The sequence below is a fragment of the Chrysemys picta genome, chromosome 1, assembly GCF_011386835.1.
Source record: "Chrysemys picta bellii isolate R12L10 chromosome 1, ASM1138683v2, whole genome shotgun sequence".
NCBI lineage: Eukaryota > Metazoa > Chordata > Testudines > Emydidae > Chrysemys > Chrysemys picta.
In genome coordinates, this window is record NC_088791.1 from 193,938,750 (window position 1) to 193,957,051 (window position 18,302).

The 18,302-nt window shown below is 43.9% G+C and overlaps 1 long non-coding RNA gene across 1 annotated transcript; it reads left to right on the forward strand.

Annotated features, from left to right (window-relative positions):
• The first annotated feature begins 2,027 nt into the window (after positions 1 to 2,027).
• On the forward strand, positions 2,028 to 17,051 carry LOC135977292 (uncharacterized). Its single transcript, XR_010594697.1, has 3 exons — positions 2,028 to 3,247; positions 8,741 to 8,852; positions 16,771 to 17,051. It is a non-coding gene; the product is annotated as an uncharacterized LOC135977292 (long non-coding RNA).
• Positions 17,052 to 18,302: the final 1,251 nt, after the last annotated feature.

Here is an 18,302-nt window from a genome sequence, read left to right on the forward strand (position 1 = left end):
GTTTCACTTTTGTTTCTACTGCCTATCCATCCCTGCTCACATTTATCTCCAGACTTCTTCTCCTTATCCAGATCTATTCCACCCCCAACAATCTTCTATTCATTGAACTTTTTGAAACTTGCACTTTTAGAGAGAGGTAAGGGATTAACTCTGTGTACACAGATTTTCAGAGGGACAATAGGGTTGAGGTCTGTTATTTCTCACTTCCATATATTTATTTAAAAACATTTTTGCTGTTAAGAAGCATCTCTGGAGACACAAATCCACAGTTTGAGAACTGCAAAACTAAGCCTCTCTGATGGTATCTTCTAGATTGAGCACTGAGTCCAATTGGGTAGATAGAAAGATTAACCTAAATAATCTATACAGAAGCTCCTGGAACCCCATAAGATTAGGTCCCTAATCCATGAACTATTGGAACTCATTTACAAACCTTTTCTTAAATATTACATGAATATATTGTCTCATACTATAGAATTAGAATTTATAATTCCTAATTTTTGAGCTATAATGTATCTTAATTAAAACTATCTTTAGATAGTTTTTTTCCTCAAAAAGCATTTTATCAAAAAATCCAATTTAAATTTTAAAAAATCATTTTTTTATTTAAAAAAAAATTCATTGTTTTTTATCCACCCAGCTTCTCCTTTATATATTCCTGCAACACCAGGCCAGGAAAGTGGAAAGAGGAGAACCCCCATTGGAGCTGCCCACACAAGCCAGGGAGGAGGTTGAAGAACCTCTATAGCTAGTTTTATATGTGATGTGGGTGCAAAATATTAATTGATTTGGGAATGGGGGTACAGACCTGCTGGGTTGTAGCAGATGCAACTTTGGGTGCACATCATTAATTGATATAGATGTGATAAGTGCCTAATTGTTGATGTAACACTGGGGGATGGACCAATGTGGGACTATGCTACACAGAATTAATTACTTGGCATTTTTGAGTTTTGTGAGGACTGCAAGCTGTCTGTGTTATCAGGTAGCACTTTATGCAAATGTGTAATTTCATGCAAATTAAATCTCTAATTTCTGTCACAAGATATTGACAAGTATGCCAGTCTGGATGGCACCAAAACAGGTTATACAATCTTCCTATTTATGTCCCACAGTGCACCACTGGCCTTTAAAAAACCTTCTACAATTCACAGTTTCTGGGAGCTTTGTCAGGAATTGAGGAATACATATACAAAGAGTGGCCCTATTTGGACACAGGGCAAAACTGCAATAGTTCACAATTCAAAGTAAGCATGGCTAACATGGAGTCACTGAACCATTTGTGCTTAAACTGGTGCAGTCACACTGTATCAAGGTCCCTGCCTCCAGAGTGCCCCAGGATGGCTCTGCAGCAGACCTGCCTCAATTTCCTTTCAGTCTGTGAGAGTTTTTGAAAAGCAGTGAAGTTTGGCTACTACAGTGATTTGGCTCTCCTGCTAAGACATTTATTAAAAGTCCACCCATTCCAGGATACACCAGTTCAAAAAGAAAAACACAAAAAACCCACAGAGTCTACATCCCAGCCTCAAGTTGGGCCCAACTCCCCATTCTGAGGATCTGGTTTGTCTTCAGCTCAGACACTCTTCATAAAACCCTTGAGCTCAGTTTTCCATTTTAATCCCTTCCTGGGCTCTTTTCAGTTTCTCCCCATCAACTCCTCCTGGGCTCCTTTGGGTCACTCCTTCCTATTTTGCTGAGCAGCAACTCTCAGGGCTTCATTCCTGGGAGTCTTCTTTCTTCCCTGCTGGAGAAAATACCTCTGCTTTTCCTGAGGCTCTCTTATCTTTCCCTAATTAGACTTGATCATCACCAGGTTTAACTAAAACACTGCTAAAAATGCTTTCTGGCACAGGAGACTTTTGTACACCAGTAGTTGGACTAGTTCTAACAGCAATTCAGTTAAAATTCATGGGAATTGTTTGGCAAATTTTTTCAGTGTAAACATGGCTTTTGATGTTTTGCAGTGCACAAATGCCCAAATATGTGCATATTCCTAGAAGCCAGTTTTGAAATTTAGCCCACTGTTGGTCACTCTGAGCAGTCTCTCAGAAGAAAGAAAATAGTTGTAGTTCCAGATCTCTTAATCAGCAACATACACCTCTACCCCGATATAATGCGACCCAATATAACACGAATTCGGATATAACGTGGTAAAGCAGTGCTCCAGGGGGGCGGGGCTGCGAACGCCGGCGGATCAAAGCAAGTTAGATATAACGCGGTTTAACCTATAACGCAGAAGCGGTAAGATTTTTTGGCTCCCGAGGACAGCGTTATATCGGGGTAGAGGTGTACTGATTTCTGTCTTCCACTGCAACTTTAGAGCACCTGTTGAAAATAAAACTTAAGTGGCTCCCTTTAAGCATTAAGTAAATTAATGTGCCTTTCAATATCTTTATAAAGACTTAGGCCAAAATTTTCAAACTTGGGTGCCTCAGACCTGTATTTAGGCACTTAAAAAGAAGTAGTCTGGCTTTCAAAAGTACTGAGTACCTGGAGTTACTATTGACTTCACTGGGAATTTGGTTTGTGAAAATCAGGCTACTTATATTTACGTGCCTAAATATAGTTTTAGGAGCCTAATTTTAGCACACGGGTTTGAAAATGTTGGCCTTTTTCACTTTGTTCACTGTGTTTGATAAGTCATTTGTATTGCACCACAATTGGTACTAGCAGTATTCCCTATTTCACTTTGCACTGCCACTGAAGTAAAAGTAAAAGATATCAATCAGCATGTCTTCCACTGGTTTGGGAATGGCTTTGACAGCAGCCTTAGTTACCAAGTGGCACAAGGGTGTCACGCATGGAAGGCTATACACAGAAGCTGACATTTCTTTGACTCCCCTTAATACAGATTGTGCTCGCCAAACATTACATATGCTGAGTCCAAGGAAAATCCAATTGCATTTGTCTCTAGAATGTTGGAATCCATGAAAGCTAAAATAATTGGTGCAAGACATTTTTCCACATTTGTAATGTTACACACAGGCTTTGAAAGAACATTATTCAAAAGTCTTGCTTCTTGATAAAACTATCTAATTATGAGACAGACCTTCTTGTCATTGTTGGCACCGTTATTTTCAATCACTGTAGCAGTGAATGGGTGCAGATCTGGCATGACTCACAAGTGACCATGTGTGATGCAATTACAGGGTTTTGTTGATTCATTCAGCTTTTGTTCTTCCACTAGAAAAAGATTTTGCAATGCCTGAATTGGAGGAACAATCATCTTGACAAACTTTTTTAAATGGTTAGTAAAATCAATAGGAATTCCATGTTTATATGTTTTTTTCAGTGAAGGATTGTTAAACTGGATTTTAAGAAAAATGTTTGTATTCCCTTGGGGGGGGGAAATATGCCACTCACATGTTTTTCAGTCTGAAGGTGTTTCTTCAGGTCATTTAGATCAGAATTACCTGTGCAGAGGATTGAAAGTAGATCCCACAATAATCATGTTCCTCTTAAGTCTTCCCCCCTCCTAATTTTACTACATTCTAGATTAAATTTAAGTAAAGGATTCAGTACTGCAAGTAGGATGCATTTTAGAACTTGGAAGAACCATATTCTTCCATTAAATGAGCTTTTCCCATACTAAAGATGTATAAAACCAATAGGATGGATAGTACAAGCCCATAAATATATTGTAAAGAGTGTATATGTATACACACACACACACACACTTTTTATATATAGAGAGAGAAAGGAAAACAAAAATGTAGTATTGAACCCCAGGCAAAGTAAATGTAGACCACAGAATTCTATACAGTGTGTATGTATTATAAAACAAATCTTTTCCTCCTTCACATATAACACTTTACCATCTGTTACCACAACTATCATACATCATAGACCATACACCACAACCTTAACCTTGACTCACCCTTCTCCACAAACCTCTTTACCAAAACAGTACTGCCTGTGGAAGTTTAGTGTAGTTTTGTGCTGTGTTGGGAGAGAGTAGTTTCATAGATGGGATGATGGAACACTAGCACATATACTGAGCAGAGTTAAGGCTGTTGAGCATTTTCTGTAGTTTATGGTTGTGATACTGGTAAGATATATGCCTCTGAGTGGAGGAGAGGCTATGTACTTTTAATTTTCTTTATTTTGTGGGTTTGTGTCAGGTATGTTTTGTGTGGAGCAATTCTAACTGCTTCATAATTATTAATTTCCTTTGTTGTTGTTTTTTCAATGCTTAAATGTAGGGTTGGACAACAGGGGGCAATCCCATGGAGGGATAGAAGTGCAACTGCTGATGGAGAAGTTAATTCAGCAGTAGCAGCACATGAATCTTGATGTGCCAGTGGCTGCACAAAATTCCTTGAATGTTAAGTCCACTGCACCTAAATCTCTTCCCATCTGGAGAATATAATCTGAAAAAAGCATAGCTCCCAATGGCTAACATTTTATATGGAGGCCCATTAAATTGATGCATATCCAGATTATCATGTTTACAAGTAAACATGGAGTTAGCAATCACTGGCACATAACATTTCAGTTATGACAAAGAAAAGCTAAACATTTATCTGAAATCCAGTTTTTTTCAACCCCAAAAATACACATTGCACCAGATCTACTAAAAATACAGCTCTCTACCAAAATTTGTGGAGATGGACAGTGTTTTTAAAGATATCAGTCAACAATGTATGATTATATTGTAGGGATCGGCAACCTTTGAGAAGTGGTGTGCCAAGTCTTCATTAATTTAAGGTTTCACGTGCCAGTAAAAGGTTTCACGTGCCAGACTAGTAGCGCGGGCGGCAAACGGAACCCCAGACCGGCAGCGGGCTGAGCCGCTCAGCCCACTGCCAGTCTGGGGTTCCGTCCGCCAGCCCAGGTTCCGTCCATCTAGGCCGGCAGCAGGCTGAGCGGGGCCGGCGGCCAGGACCCCGGCTGGCAAGGGGCCGGCAGCTGGAACCCCAGACCGGCAGCGGGCTGAGCGGCTCATCCCACTGCTGATCTGGAGTTCCATAATCCAGGCCGGCAGAAGGCTGGCAGCTGGGACCCTGGCTGGCAAGGGCCGGCGGCCGGGACCCCAGACCGGCAGCAGGCTGAGCGGCTCATCCCGCTGCCAATCTGTGGTTCTGGCCCCTGCCAGTCGGGGTCCCGGCCACCAGCCCCGCTCAGCCCGCTGCTGGCCTGGGTTCCGTCCATCCAGGCTGGTAGCAGGCAGAGCGGGGCCGGCGGCTGGAACCCCAAATGGGCAGCGGATGAGCGGCTCATCCCACTGCTGGTCTGGGCTTTCACAATCCAGGCCAGCAGCGGGCTCAGCGGGGCCGGCAGCCAGTACCCCGGCTGGCAGCAACGTGCCACTAAAAATCAGCCCACGTGCCACCTTTGGCACGTGTGTCACAGATTGCCGACACCTGTTATATTGTCAAGGGCAAATTTCAGACACAACCCAATTTAAAAGACTTCCAATTAAAAATTTATCAAGAGAAACCAAATAAATGTTCTCAGAAAATTCAAAGGGCATAAAAATTAACAATGTGAATTTTTGCCCCAAAAGTCCACATACTTTTAGAAGAAAAACAAGAACTTCTGTGTTATTTTAAGCCCACTTTAGAACGCATCCCTAACTATGAGGCTGCAACCAGAAGCCACCATAACGGTGCCAGACTCGCTACAGTGGTGCCTCCTGCTGTTTGGTTAGGGAATTAGCTCTTTTGGCAGCACGCTAGTGGTGTCTTGCCCTCCATTACTTTCTCAGACTCCACAGTCCTCACCGTTGGACCCCGTCACTTCCAGACCACAGCGTCCACTTCTAGACACTGCCCTCCGGCTGTGCCCGCTCTGCTGGCTCTCCCCCCCCTTCCAGGGGACCAACAGCTTCTGGTTCTATCACTTGCCTCAGTGGCTCACAGCAGTCATTAGTCTAGCCCCTTCTTCCAAGGGCAAACCGCAGTCTGGCTTAGCCACTCTCATCACTGGCAAGTGGGGGAAAAGAGGGGAGCCCAGGCCCGCATGCTACTCTGGGCCCCGACCCAGGGACCCTCTAGCAGCAGCCACTTACTGCCTTCCTCCAACTCTCCTCTACTGCCTGCTTCCCTGGGCCACTTCCCCATAGCCCCAGCACCTTCTCTGCCCCTATGTGTCAGGGCCCCAGTCGGGCAGTTGTCAGCGTAGAGTTCTCCCAGCCTCTGCTGGCCCTGCCAAGCCCTGCTGTGCTCTATCTTAGGTGCTTCTCTCGCTAAGAGCCAGTTCTTCTCCCTTTGCCCTCCAGGGAGAGACTAAGGCCTTGGCTACACTTGTGAGTTACAGCGCAATAAAGCAGCCCCGGGCGCCCTAGCTCACTCCCCATCCACACTGGCAAGGCACGTAGAGTGCTCTGACTCTGCAGCTACTGCGCTGCTGGTACTCCACCTCAGCAAGTGGAATAACGTTTGCTGCACCCCCGCTGGAGCGCTGTGGCACCAGTGTGAATGAGGTGTTGCATTACTGCGCTCTGATCAGCCTCCGGAAACATCCCATAATCCCCTTAAGTCAAGTGGCCACTCTTGTCATTGTTGTGAAATCGGCTGCAGGAATGCAGAAATTCCCTTTCATAGCTCCGTTTCGGAGAAGCTTATCAGCTCTGAGAAAAAGCAAACATTTACTGTTTGCTTTGAGTGAGTGAGAGAGAGGCAGGGGAGGAGAGGGAGGTCTGAACTTACAAGACAGCATGCTGACGGACTCTCAGCACCCCAAAAACCCACTCTCTCTCCCCCCACATACACACAACACACTCCCTGTCACACTCCACACACACCCCCATTTGAAAAGCACGTTGCAGTCATTTGCATGCTGGGATAGCTACCCATAATGCACCGCTCCCAATGCCCCTGCAAGTGCCGCAAATGTGGCCATGCCAGTGCGCTTGAAGCTGTCAGTGTGGACAGACTGCAGCGCTTTCCCTACTACGCTCTACAAAGGCAGGTTTAACTCACAGTGCTCTACATCTGCAAGTGTAGCCAAGCCCTCAGCTCCTCTCTGCCCTGCTAGGGCCGGCTCCAGGCACCAGCCCACCAAACTTGTGCTTGGGGCGGCACCAGGAGGGGGGCGGCGCGGCGCTCCGGCCCCCGGGGAGAGCGGGGCCACGGCCGAGCTCGCCGCCCTCCCCCTGGCGCTCTGGCCGCCCTCCCCACGGCGCTCTCCCCCCGGCCGCCGGGGGGAGAGCGGCGAGCCCTGGCTGGGGCTCGCCGCCCTGCCCCCTGCGCTCTGGCCGCCGGGGGGAGAGCGGAGCCCCGGCCGGGGCTCGCCGTCCTCCTCCCAGGGCTCCGGCCGCCCTCCCCCCCCGCGCCCTCGCCCTCCCCCCGGGGCTCCGGCCATCCTCCCCCCCTCCCGCGGGGGGGGGGGAGGCGGCAAAAAAGCCAGAGCCGGCCCTGTGCCCTGCAGCCTTCTTATAGGGCCCAGCCAGGCCCTGATAGGCTGCTTTCAAGCCTCCACTTGATTGGCTCCCAATAAGCCCTTCCATGACTGCTTGGGGCTCTGTGATGCCTCTCTGGCTTGCTCCAACTCCTTTCATGCCAGAGTGGGGCAGCTGCCCCACTACACCCCCATAATACCATAAGTGGTATGAAATTTAGGGTATCAATGTGCAGTAGTTGCACTGAGGGCAAAAAAGCTTATCCTAAATTTGTGGATATCAAATGCAAAAATCTCATGTCTAATACCTGGAAACCTGAATTAATTAATTATTTTAAGCTTGTGAAGATGACAGACTATCCACAAGGATAATACCACAAACTTTGTGCAATATAGTTAACTTATTTAGATTACCTTAACCTTAATGAATAGACTGGACCCATGTTCTTTCCACAAAACTAGGACTATCCCATTTCTAACTGTATGTCTAGAGTGACTAATATAAAAACACATCCAAGATGGGACACATACTTTATATCTGCCATAGGGATGGCAAGTGCACAAATAAAACCTGTAGCTTTTATGCTCGTGAAATCCTGTTCCTGGCCCTATCAAACCTCACTGTTTTCCCTTATAAATCCTGTACCCTTTCTGGTTCCCCCAAATGCTTGAGAGAGAAGTGGGAACTTGGACCAAGAAGTCTGTGGTATCAGCTCAGGTAATGCTCGTGCAGTGAATTAGTGCTTGAAGCAGGGATGTTCATAGCATTAAACTTTTTTTATTCATAGTTAGTACCAAAAGGTCTTTACCTAAGCCCATTGCTAACGTGGTTTTAAGGAAGGTTAAGGCATTAAAGGTACTTAAAAACTGAAGTGTTCAGTATCCACCCATTCTAAACAACTTTAGCTATATATCAATCTAAAAAAATTAATAGAAAATGTTTTACTACATTAATATGAACATTTCAGTTTTAACTGTTCATAACTCAAAAAACATTGAATTGATTTTCTTCAAACTTGGATTATTTTCCCTTCCTTAATGACCCAACAAGCCAACTTTCAGCTTTTGAGTTATGAGAGCAGGACATTTCAATTGAAACATAGTGGGGAAATGTATTTTCCGTCATTATATAATTAAAAAATAACTGATTTTGCTCAAATTTTCTAACAACATTCACCTTTTGAGCTGAAACCAAGCATGGAAAGTTCCAGTTCAAATGAATTTTTTGTAAGTCACAAAAAAGGGAGGTTAGAATGGATACTACATTGCAACCTTAAGTCATCCCATTCACTGCTGTAGATGTACGCTGAATGTCTCAAATAGCAAAGCTAAAACAAGCATTTGGCATATCATTTACTTTAAAGGTGCCTTTTTAACTCTCTCTCTCTCTCTCTTTCAGGTCTCTTAAACTTGTGAGTTGCCTGCTCCCACTCCACGTGCATGGCCCCTGTATGCACTTGGCTGTTGATGAAATCCGGCTGTAGTCTAGATCCAACCTGTGGAGAGGTCAGGTGAGTACTTCCTTTTTTTATTTTTTGGTAAACCATGATATATGTTGAACAGTTTTGCAAAACTTTTAATTTCCTTATTTTGCTCTCAATTGGATATGAAATATAGATTTTTAAGTAAAACATGTTACTGAAGTTCCACAACTTTGCTGAGCTAATCTAGCACCCAATTTCCAGGGGTGCTGAGCACCCATGACTCCCACTAACTTCAGCTGAAATGGTGGGGATTCAGAACATCTAATAATCAGCCACTAGTCATTAGCTGAAGTAATTTTCCTAAAAATCATTCATATTCAGTGGTAGATAGGATTGTGCTTTACCTGATTAATAACCATATGAGGTAGGAACAGAAGAGACCACTTGACTCATCCAACCTGATCCCTGCCTTTTTCAGGACTATTCTGTACGTCATTCCAATATCTGCAGTAAAGGTGCCATAGCTACATGTACCTCCTTTTGTAGTGCCCAGAAACCTCAACTTACATAAATACCATCATGATCCATCACCACAGTAGGCTGGACCAAGAGATAATTGCTCTGTGGAGCCCCATAAACATCACCCCAGCATAGAACTGTGTGTGTGGCAGGAGGGGAAGAGTGCAGCAGCAGGCCTGTCCTACCGATCTGGACAGATACAACCCAGCTGCAGAGGTAAGCAGAGTGGGAGCCCCATGCCTCTTGCTTGCTGCTCCTGAGAGGAGGCTGCCCCTGTTGCCATTTCTGGTTTTGGGAAAAAAAGGGGCCCCATGCCACTGTTCCTTCCTCTCTAGGTTGACTTCTGCCACCACAAGTCTAAGTGGGGCTAAGGCCACACAAGGCCCTATATCATACTGTGCCTAGTGCCCCAGATTACCTTCTGCAGCCTAAACTTTTCCCTTCATTAGGGCAGTGGGTACCAATGTTTTTACTAAGGCAGCAGCCAACTGCATTTTGTCTTTTTTTGCATCCCACTATTACCTATATGCACCCTCTGCCCCAGCTGAGGAAGCTGGAGGGGGCTGGAGAGCAAGCTTGCCTCACACTCACCCTGCATCAGCGGCTCACGTCCTGCGGGCTGGCTCCTACCCCAGGCATTGCGACATAGTGCATAGGGTTGTAGTGCATCCAGGTTTGGCCTGGCCAGGAGTGTATGTTTGCCTAGACCAGGGCCCAGTGATGGGTTAATCAGGCCCTGGATATGGGCAACCCATCTAGAACCTTCCTGGAACCCACTGGTGGATCGGGACCCACCATTTTGGAAACACTGCATTAAGTCACTGCCTTTGCTCCCAACATTCTCCCAGTCTATGAATCATTCCATACCATCATTTATATTGTTACCTTCAATTTATTTATTGACTTTGTTTTTATACTCCCCTGAATGTTCTCTTTGCAGAATTCACATAGGAAACAATATACCTATACTGTAACTTGAAGAAAGAAACTGGCTGAGTGGCCCATTATTGTTGTGGGAGGTGACAGCCAGATTTCTCTAGAGTGCGGTAGACTATATTTAAAGGCCATATCCTACCTTGTACTATGGCTGCCTTGCACCATCTGGCAGTGCAAAGCTGCCTAACCTACCCCTTAAAGAATTCACTCACCATTCCCCTTCTCTGCTGTGCCAAGCACTGCTCAACTACAGCTGAGGATCTAGCCCTAAATCTGTTGAAACTGCAACAGACTAATAAGTATTATCTTTTAAAAGTATCTCAGTGATACTGTTATGCATCTCTTGATAAGAGCAAAAACCACCTTTTGTGTTGTATGTGTATATGGTTTACTAGTTTGTAATAACTGAAACCTCTCTTCAGGCTGGAATGATGATATTTTAAAAATGGGATGAAGGCAAGTATTGAAATAATTGCTGATTTGTGTGTGTACACACATGTTGTACACACATGTGTGTGTCAGCAATGATTTCAATACTTTCCCTCATTCCATTTTTAAAATACCATCATTCCAACCTAAAGAGAGGTTTAAGTTATTACAAACTGGTAGAGTCAATCAATATTTTATGATACTTCATCACCTCCTGCCATATTTGGAGTATATGTCAAAGGAAAAAGTTATTTTGAGTGTCAAGTTATTTAGTTTTATTTTGGTCTAACAACAAGAAAGCTAAAAAAGAGGTGGGTGCTATCTCATCTGTCTCCAAAGTCTGCCAATCAGATGAGGAGAGTTGTAAATATCCAGTCCCTCACATACCTTAAATTACATGCCTATTTGTACATTCCCTAGATTTAGCAGAAGGGAATAACAGTGGATAAAAACTAATCTATGGGATTTAATTTTAGATTTAGAGTCTCAGAAATTATTTTTATCTGATTAAAAATGTGAGTATCAATTTCATTACTGGAATTTTTCTCTTTCCTCAGTCTAGAATATAATTTTTGAAAATGTTTAATTTTTTTATGTTGCTTAAGAGGCTCTTTTAATGCCAATTTAAAATTTTGTTGTACAAAACCTGTTGATTATGTGGAGATCTGATTTAAAATGCTAGATTAATACTGAACCATCGAGGATCAGGTGCTTCCCCCTTTCATGGGAAAATTTGGTAACGTCAGATATTTGTTCTACCAATTGGAGAAAAACTATTAAGCATGTAGATTAAGAACACAGGAACATATGAATTGCCATCTAAATCACATTAGTAGTCACTCTGTCGAGTCTAATATTCTGCCATCTCTGACAGTGACCACTGCGCGATGCTTCAGTAGAAGTTACATGAAACCCTATAGTGGACAGTTATGGAATACCCTACCGACAGGGAAATTTTTATTCCCGAATCTGCCATTTGTTAATGATTAAGTTATGCCCTGACACAAGAGGGTTTCTATCCTTTATTTAGGAGATGTTTTTTATTCTATGCAATTTTGATGGTTCTCATAGTGTCCAGTTACCCCTTCTGGCTCCAGCAAGAGAGAGACTTGCTGATACTTAGCTGGGTGTTAGGTTCTTGACACCTACAATCTGTTAGCCACCCAAACAATCTCCTCAGGGCTATGCCAACCCTTACTTTGCCTTGCAGATTAACTATACGTGCACTCCAGTCCTGAGCCCCTTTGAAGCGTTCCTCTGCGATATCCAGCCTCTGGCTACTCACAGAAATTGCTGGTTTGCTTTCCCCCAAAGGAAACAATGTACACACCAGCCTGTTTGATTAAACTGAGGATCAGCTCCCATATAACACAACAACACTGAGATATATTTATAGTGCAAACAATCGTAAGTTCTTCTTCATCCTATAGGTGCTACACTGTAGGTGTGTCTGCATCCCTGCATCTCTCATCGGAGATCTTTGGTAGCAGTATCTGTTCGGACAACACATGCGCTCTCCCTCCCTTGTGTTCTGCCTCAAGGCTAATTAGCGCTGCGTGGGCGAACCACCCTTAGTTCCTTCTTAACTGCCCCCGGCCTGAGACAGAGCAAATAGCAATCCCCTTTCCCTTACCTTAGAGTTAGGTTTTGTTTTAGTTATTATTTCTATTAGATTTTTCTTAGTCTTATAGGGTTTCTGTTAGTTTTTTTCCCAGTTAAAAAACAAAACAAAACATAACTTTTTTCTTCCCCGCTTTCTTTTTCTCTCCTCTGGGGATCACCCCCAATAACGGGCATGCCCAGCTCCCTGGGTTTAAAAGGTGCCTCTGACACTCCCGCTGTATCCAATGCCTTGGAGAGGCTCACATTCTGCAGAAGTGCACCTTCTGCCAACAATTGTAGGCTAGATCCCCCCAAAAATAGGAGTTAAAGCTGAAACTCATCCTTATGGAGGATGCTCTTAAACCAGCATCTGACCCTGGTCCAGAATCCATTCCACGACACAGACCATCCCCGGAGCCTTCTACTTCTAAGGACAGTGAGCCATGGAGGAAATCTTCGGACTCCAATTGCAAGTCCTCAAACTCAGCCCCAGACCAGCCAGAGGAGATCCCTGGTACGATCAGTCACCTCGGCACCAGCAGCACCGATGACTCCAAAGCACGGTATCCATAGGACACATGGCTCATATGGTGCAGACACCGCCTATAAGCCCTAAGGACTCTAAGGGTGCAGGCTCTGAAGCAGCAGCATCGCCTGACAAAGGCAAGAGCACAGTCTGTACCATCTCTGCAAAGGAGGTACTGGCATGTGAACCATTGCTACTGACCGTTTCCAAACAACCCTTATCGGACGACCATCTTGGGCAAGATCTGTCCCGATTTCCTCAGTACCAGCGAGTCAGCACCAACAAGCCCTGATGGTACTGATCACTGTGGTACCGCAGGACTTCTGTTTTTCCAGAGATCTCATGGTGGCTGAGACTCCAGAGTCCCTGCTACTCGGTATGAAGGTTCCGGTACTGAGCACTTCTCGATTCCCAGAATCACCACAAGCAACGGGGTGTTTGCTTCCAGCCTCCTTATCAGTTCCACCACTTTCCAGCAAGGATTCAATTAGTGACCAGGATGATGTCCTCTCACTACCCACACATCATGGCCCATCTCAACACCAACCAGGGCCTTCCCAGTCACACCATCAGTCTAAGTCTCAGCCCTCTTGATATGACCAGCCATGGGTACCCCCACCCCAGTGGCCATACTGGGATCCATGGGCAGCCTACAGGCAGCATGCTTCACAGGCATCTGGTGTCTCCTACTATGAGCCAATAAGACAATCTCCTGCAGCCTCTATGTCCAGAGCCCCAGAACCTTGAAAGGAAAATTTTGAGGTGCAAGAGGCCAGATTAGAAGAGGAGGTTACACCACTAACTAATATCTCCTCCTCTTCTCCGGACAAGGCCGTGATGCTTCCTCCATCGTCCATAGTAGACGATTTTAAGTAGTTTCAGGTACTCACAAAAATAGTGGCAGACAAACTACAAATTCCCCTGGAGGAGGTGAAAGATACCCACCACAAGTTGCTGGATATATTGCACACATTCTCCTCCTCAAGAATCGCCCTCCCGGTTAATGAGGTGCTTCTGGATCCTGGTAAGGTCATTTGGCAAATTACAGCCTCTATCACACCAACATGCAAAAAGGCCGATAAAAAGTACTATGTGCTCCCCAAGAATGCGGAATTCCTCTTTTCACACCTCCCACCTAATTCCATTGTGGTGGATGCTGTGAATTCCTGCGGCCAACAACATCATTCTAAGGCCACCCCTTATGATAGACTGGAAAAGACTTGATTTATTTGGTAGAAAGACAAAAACCTCAGCGACTTTGCAAATCAGAATTGCGAATTACCAGGCCTTAATGGCAAAGTATGACCACATGAACTACACCAAATGTCATGCATTTATTGACCACCTGCCAGAAACACAATGGGAACAGTTTCAGATTATCATACATGAGGAACAGTTAGTAGTGAAAACAGCTCTCCAGACAGCACTAGATACCACGGATACAGCGGCTGATTCGGTATCGATGGCAGTAGCGGTGCATTGGGCATCGTGGTTACACCTCTCAGGACTGCCAAAGGAGGTACAGATGACGGTCGAGGACCTCCCTTTTGAGGGCTCCAAACTGTTTGCAGACAATATCGATGCATTACTTCATACCTTTAAGGACCCCAGAGCCACACTACATTTGCTGCGGATCTACATACTGGGACAGAAAAGAAAATTCAGTCCTCAGTCATCCCATAGATCCCAACCACCCCAGTACCCACCACCGCAATGGTACTATGAGCCACAGCGAAAGAGGCCTAAGATTCAAAAACGTAAACCATCAGCCCCTCAATCCTCAACATCCCAGCTCTTGACCTCGAAACACCAATTTTGACACCTTGATCAAGGGCCCGAGAGACCACTCCCCATAACATCAGCTGTAACCTACAGACCTTTGGATGCCACCTCACTCTTTTCTTCCAAAATTGGAAGAACGTGACTTCTGACAGATGGATCTTGGAGATTATCTCCAATGGGTATTTTCTCCACTTCACCTCTCTCTCTCTCCTCTCTACCCTCCCTCCCTGTCCCTCTTCAGGGACCATTCTTACGAGAGACTGTTAACATAGGAAATAGATCACCTGCTACTCCTAGGAACCACAGAACCCACTCCTGTGCACCTCAGAGGCAAAGGCTTCTATTCCAGATAGTTCCTGATCCCCAAAAATAAAGAAGGGTGGAGACCCATATTAGATCTAAGAGCACTGAACAAATTTGTGAAGGCACAAAAATTGAAGATGGTCACACTTTCAGCTATTATCCCATTTCTAGTGCAGGGAGATTGGTTCTTGGCCCTCGACCTCTAGGATATCTATTTCCATATATCAATCCAGCCATCCCACAAATGATTCCTCAGGACTCAGTCAGGACTATTACCAGTACAGAGTACCTTCCCTTCGGATTCTCATTCGCACCCAAAGTATTCTCCAAGTTCCTCTCTGTAGTCATGGCTCATCTACAGAGCCTAAGGATCATGATTTACTCTTACTTGGACGACTGTCTCCTCAGAGTCCACTCCTTCGAAGAAGCTCTTTGGGACACCCAAAGATGTATTCATGCATTTGAGTTTGCTAATCAATTCCCCAAAATCGACCTTGACTCCACTATACCACTTGGAGTTCATAGGAGCTGATCTTGACTCAATACAAGCGTAAACACTCCTCCCGCAACACAGATTTCACATCCTGACCACTCTCATAGACAGTTCAGGGCAGCCCACAAACACCAGCCAGACGTTGCCTCCAACTTCTCTGGCACATGGTGGCATGCACGTTTGTGATATCTCATGCCAGACTACACATGAGGTGCCTACAGGCATGGCTCAGGTCTGTCTACACACCAAAGATAGACTAGGCAAACCCCTGTCGATGTCCGTTAGGGTCAAACATTCCCTGGAATGGTGGAAAGACCCTATGAACGTCTGCATGGGGGTCCCTTTCCATGACATTCTTTATGGATAAATACTATGAAAGCAATGTGCTAGATGTAGTGAGTTTGTCAGGTCTGACAGGAGTTGCTGTTACAGAATAGCGAACCCTTTGCTAGTGGCACTAAGGAGTTGTTAGGGTCACACAGTAATGTAACTATGGATGTTCTCATTAGCTATATAAATATCAAATTAGTTTTTTAATCCTGCTAAGCCCTGGGCCTCAGTTATATACTTTGACAATGAGTTCCACAAGTTAATTATGTTATGTAAAAATAATTCTAAATGTGCTGCATTTCAATTTATTTGTACTTGTTTTATAATAAAGGTTAAATAGCAGTGCACAACTTACATTCTGGAGAAGAAGGATGGATGAGAGGTTTGTGCACAGGCCTAAGATGTAGGTGCCCTAGGTTCAAGGCCCTGCTCTCTCATAAACTTCCTGTATGATTTTTCGGCAAGTTATTTAGCCTCTCTCTATCTCAGCTCCCTACCTGTAAATGTGCCTAGACTTAAGGTGGCTGGCAGTCTAGGTACTTATCTAAGCCAAGAAACCAACAGAAGTCACCTTACTCAACAGCAGCTTATGATGAATTTACCTTCTCTATGCTTTTTATTATACCTCTATCATGTTCCCTCTCATCTGGCAAGTCTGCAAATTTTGCTACTTCATTGTGTTTACCCTTTTCCCAGATAATTTATAAATATATTAACTAACACTGGTCCTGGTATGGAACCTCAGAGCACCTCACTGTTAAACTTTTGCCATGATGAAAATTTAGCATCAGTTTGTATTTCTACACTTCACTTTCTGCCTGTTAGCCAGTTTCTAATCAATGACAGTACTTTACCTGTCAGTCGTTGACTATTTAGTATCCTTAACAGCCTCCGGGGTGATGACTCTAGAAAAAGGGTTTTGAAAGTCTAAATAATTTATACTCTTTAGTTGACACACTCAAAGTATTCCATATTGTAGAAAGTTTATTTTATTTTATGGATACTGTGATGATTTGTCCCTCTCCTATCATGTTCATTTAGTTTTACAATTATATTTTAATTTTTATTTCTTCTCATTTGTTTAGTTTCTCTTCAATGTCCTTCTCCTCCTCAACTGAGCCATGCTCCTGCTAAAGTCAACAGAAAAACTGTTATAGAGGTCAGTGCTACGGGATCAAATCTTCGCTCCTTTCACTCCCTGGTATCCTAGTGGTACCACATCTAGAGTGACCCGATGTCCCTATTTTATAGGGATAGTCCTGATATTTGGGGCTTTTTCTTCTATAGGTACCTATTATCCCCCACCCCGTCCCGATTTTTCACACTTGCTGTCTGGTCACCCTAACCACACCATTCCTGTGTTTGATATGTGTAATTTATTTTGAGAAGTCCAGCCTCCCTCCACACCAGTCAGTGGATTTGGTGTGGCACACATTGCTTCATTTAAAATGCTACAGTATATGCTACCACTTGGGTGTGCACTCTCCCATCACTGCTGGAGGCACTGTTCTTACCCCACAAAAGATGTCACTGAAAGCTGTTGGTAGGATCCAATATTTCCAACACGGACAGTGGCTTAATGCTGTTTAGCTGTGAGATTCTGAGGACAATTTATTTCTAGAATTATTTTAAAACATCTACACAACGCTTTTGAAGAGAAACAGTTGCTTATACTAGGCAATACAATTAAAATACACAGGATTTTGAAGTTCTTGAAAGGTTCACTCTATCGTTTTACAGACTTGTCTAATCTATTATAAATGAAGAAATATTAAAATTTGTTTCCCACCTGCAGTCAGCAAAACATGCCCTAAGCACTAGAACTTCAAGAGCCCATTGTGCTCCTAAATAAGAGTCCCCTGAGACCATCCAAATTGGGTCACCCACAAATTTATTAAGCAGAGAAACATTCCAGAGAGATATTAGATTAGGAATACTTAAAAAAAAAAAAAAAAAAAAAAAAAAAGCTACCACACAAAAATTCCATAGGACCAAATTATGGAGACATTTTTCTGGACAGGGACCTGAAATAACTGGTTGGTTAGCAAAGCAAACAGCTGAAGCACATGAAAGGTATCATATGGTGGAAGATTAGATAAACCTCTCCAAAGTCTCTGTTACAGATGAGCCAACATTTTTGAGACACACTCAAGATAAACGCATAATTTATCAGCCTAGCAAGTTACCTCCTATCCCTGCTTAACTTTTCTTTTTCTATGGCATTTAAGGTAAAGAAAATATTTAAAAGTAAGACCAGTACATTTTGTGACAAATACATTATGACCCCAAAATTGTCATCCGAAACGCTTGCTTCACCTGTTCATGAGGCGTACTCAGCTTATAATGCACTTGGCTGTCTGTAGCAAGCACCAACTTTAAAGTTAGTACTACTACATTGCTCCTCTCATGAATTTTAAATATCTGCCCCGTTGTTTACATTGTAATTTAATATATTAGTTACCATAACATTATGATCAAGGAGGCACCTGATATGAAAGCAGGGGGGGAAAAAGTGTTTCGCTCTAAGAAAATTATTCTTATATAGATTTGGATAACCAAAAGATGGATTCTTCATAAAAGCTCTAAATCAACATGTATGTAATTCACAATAAGTCAT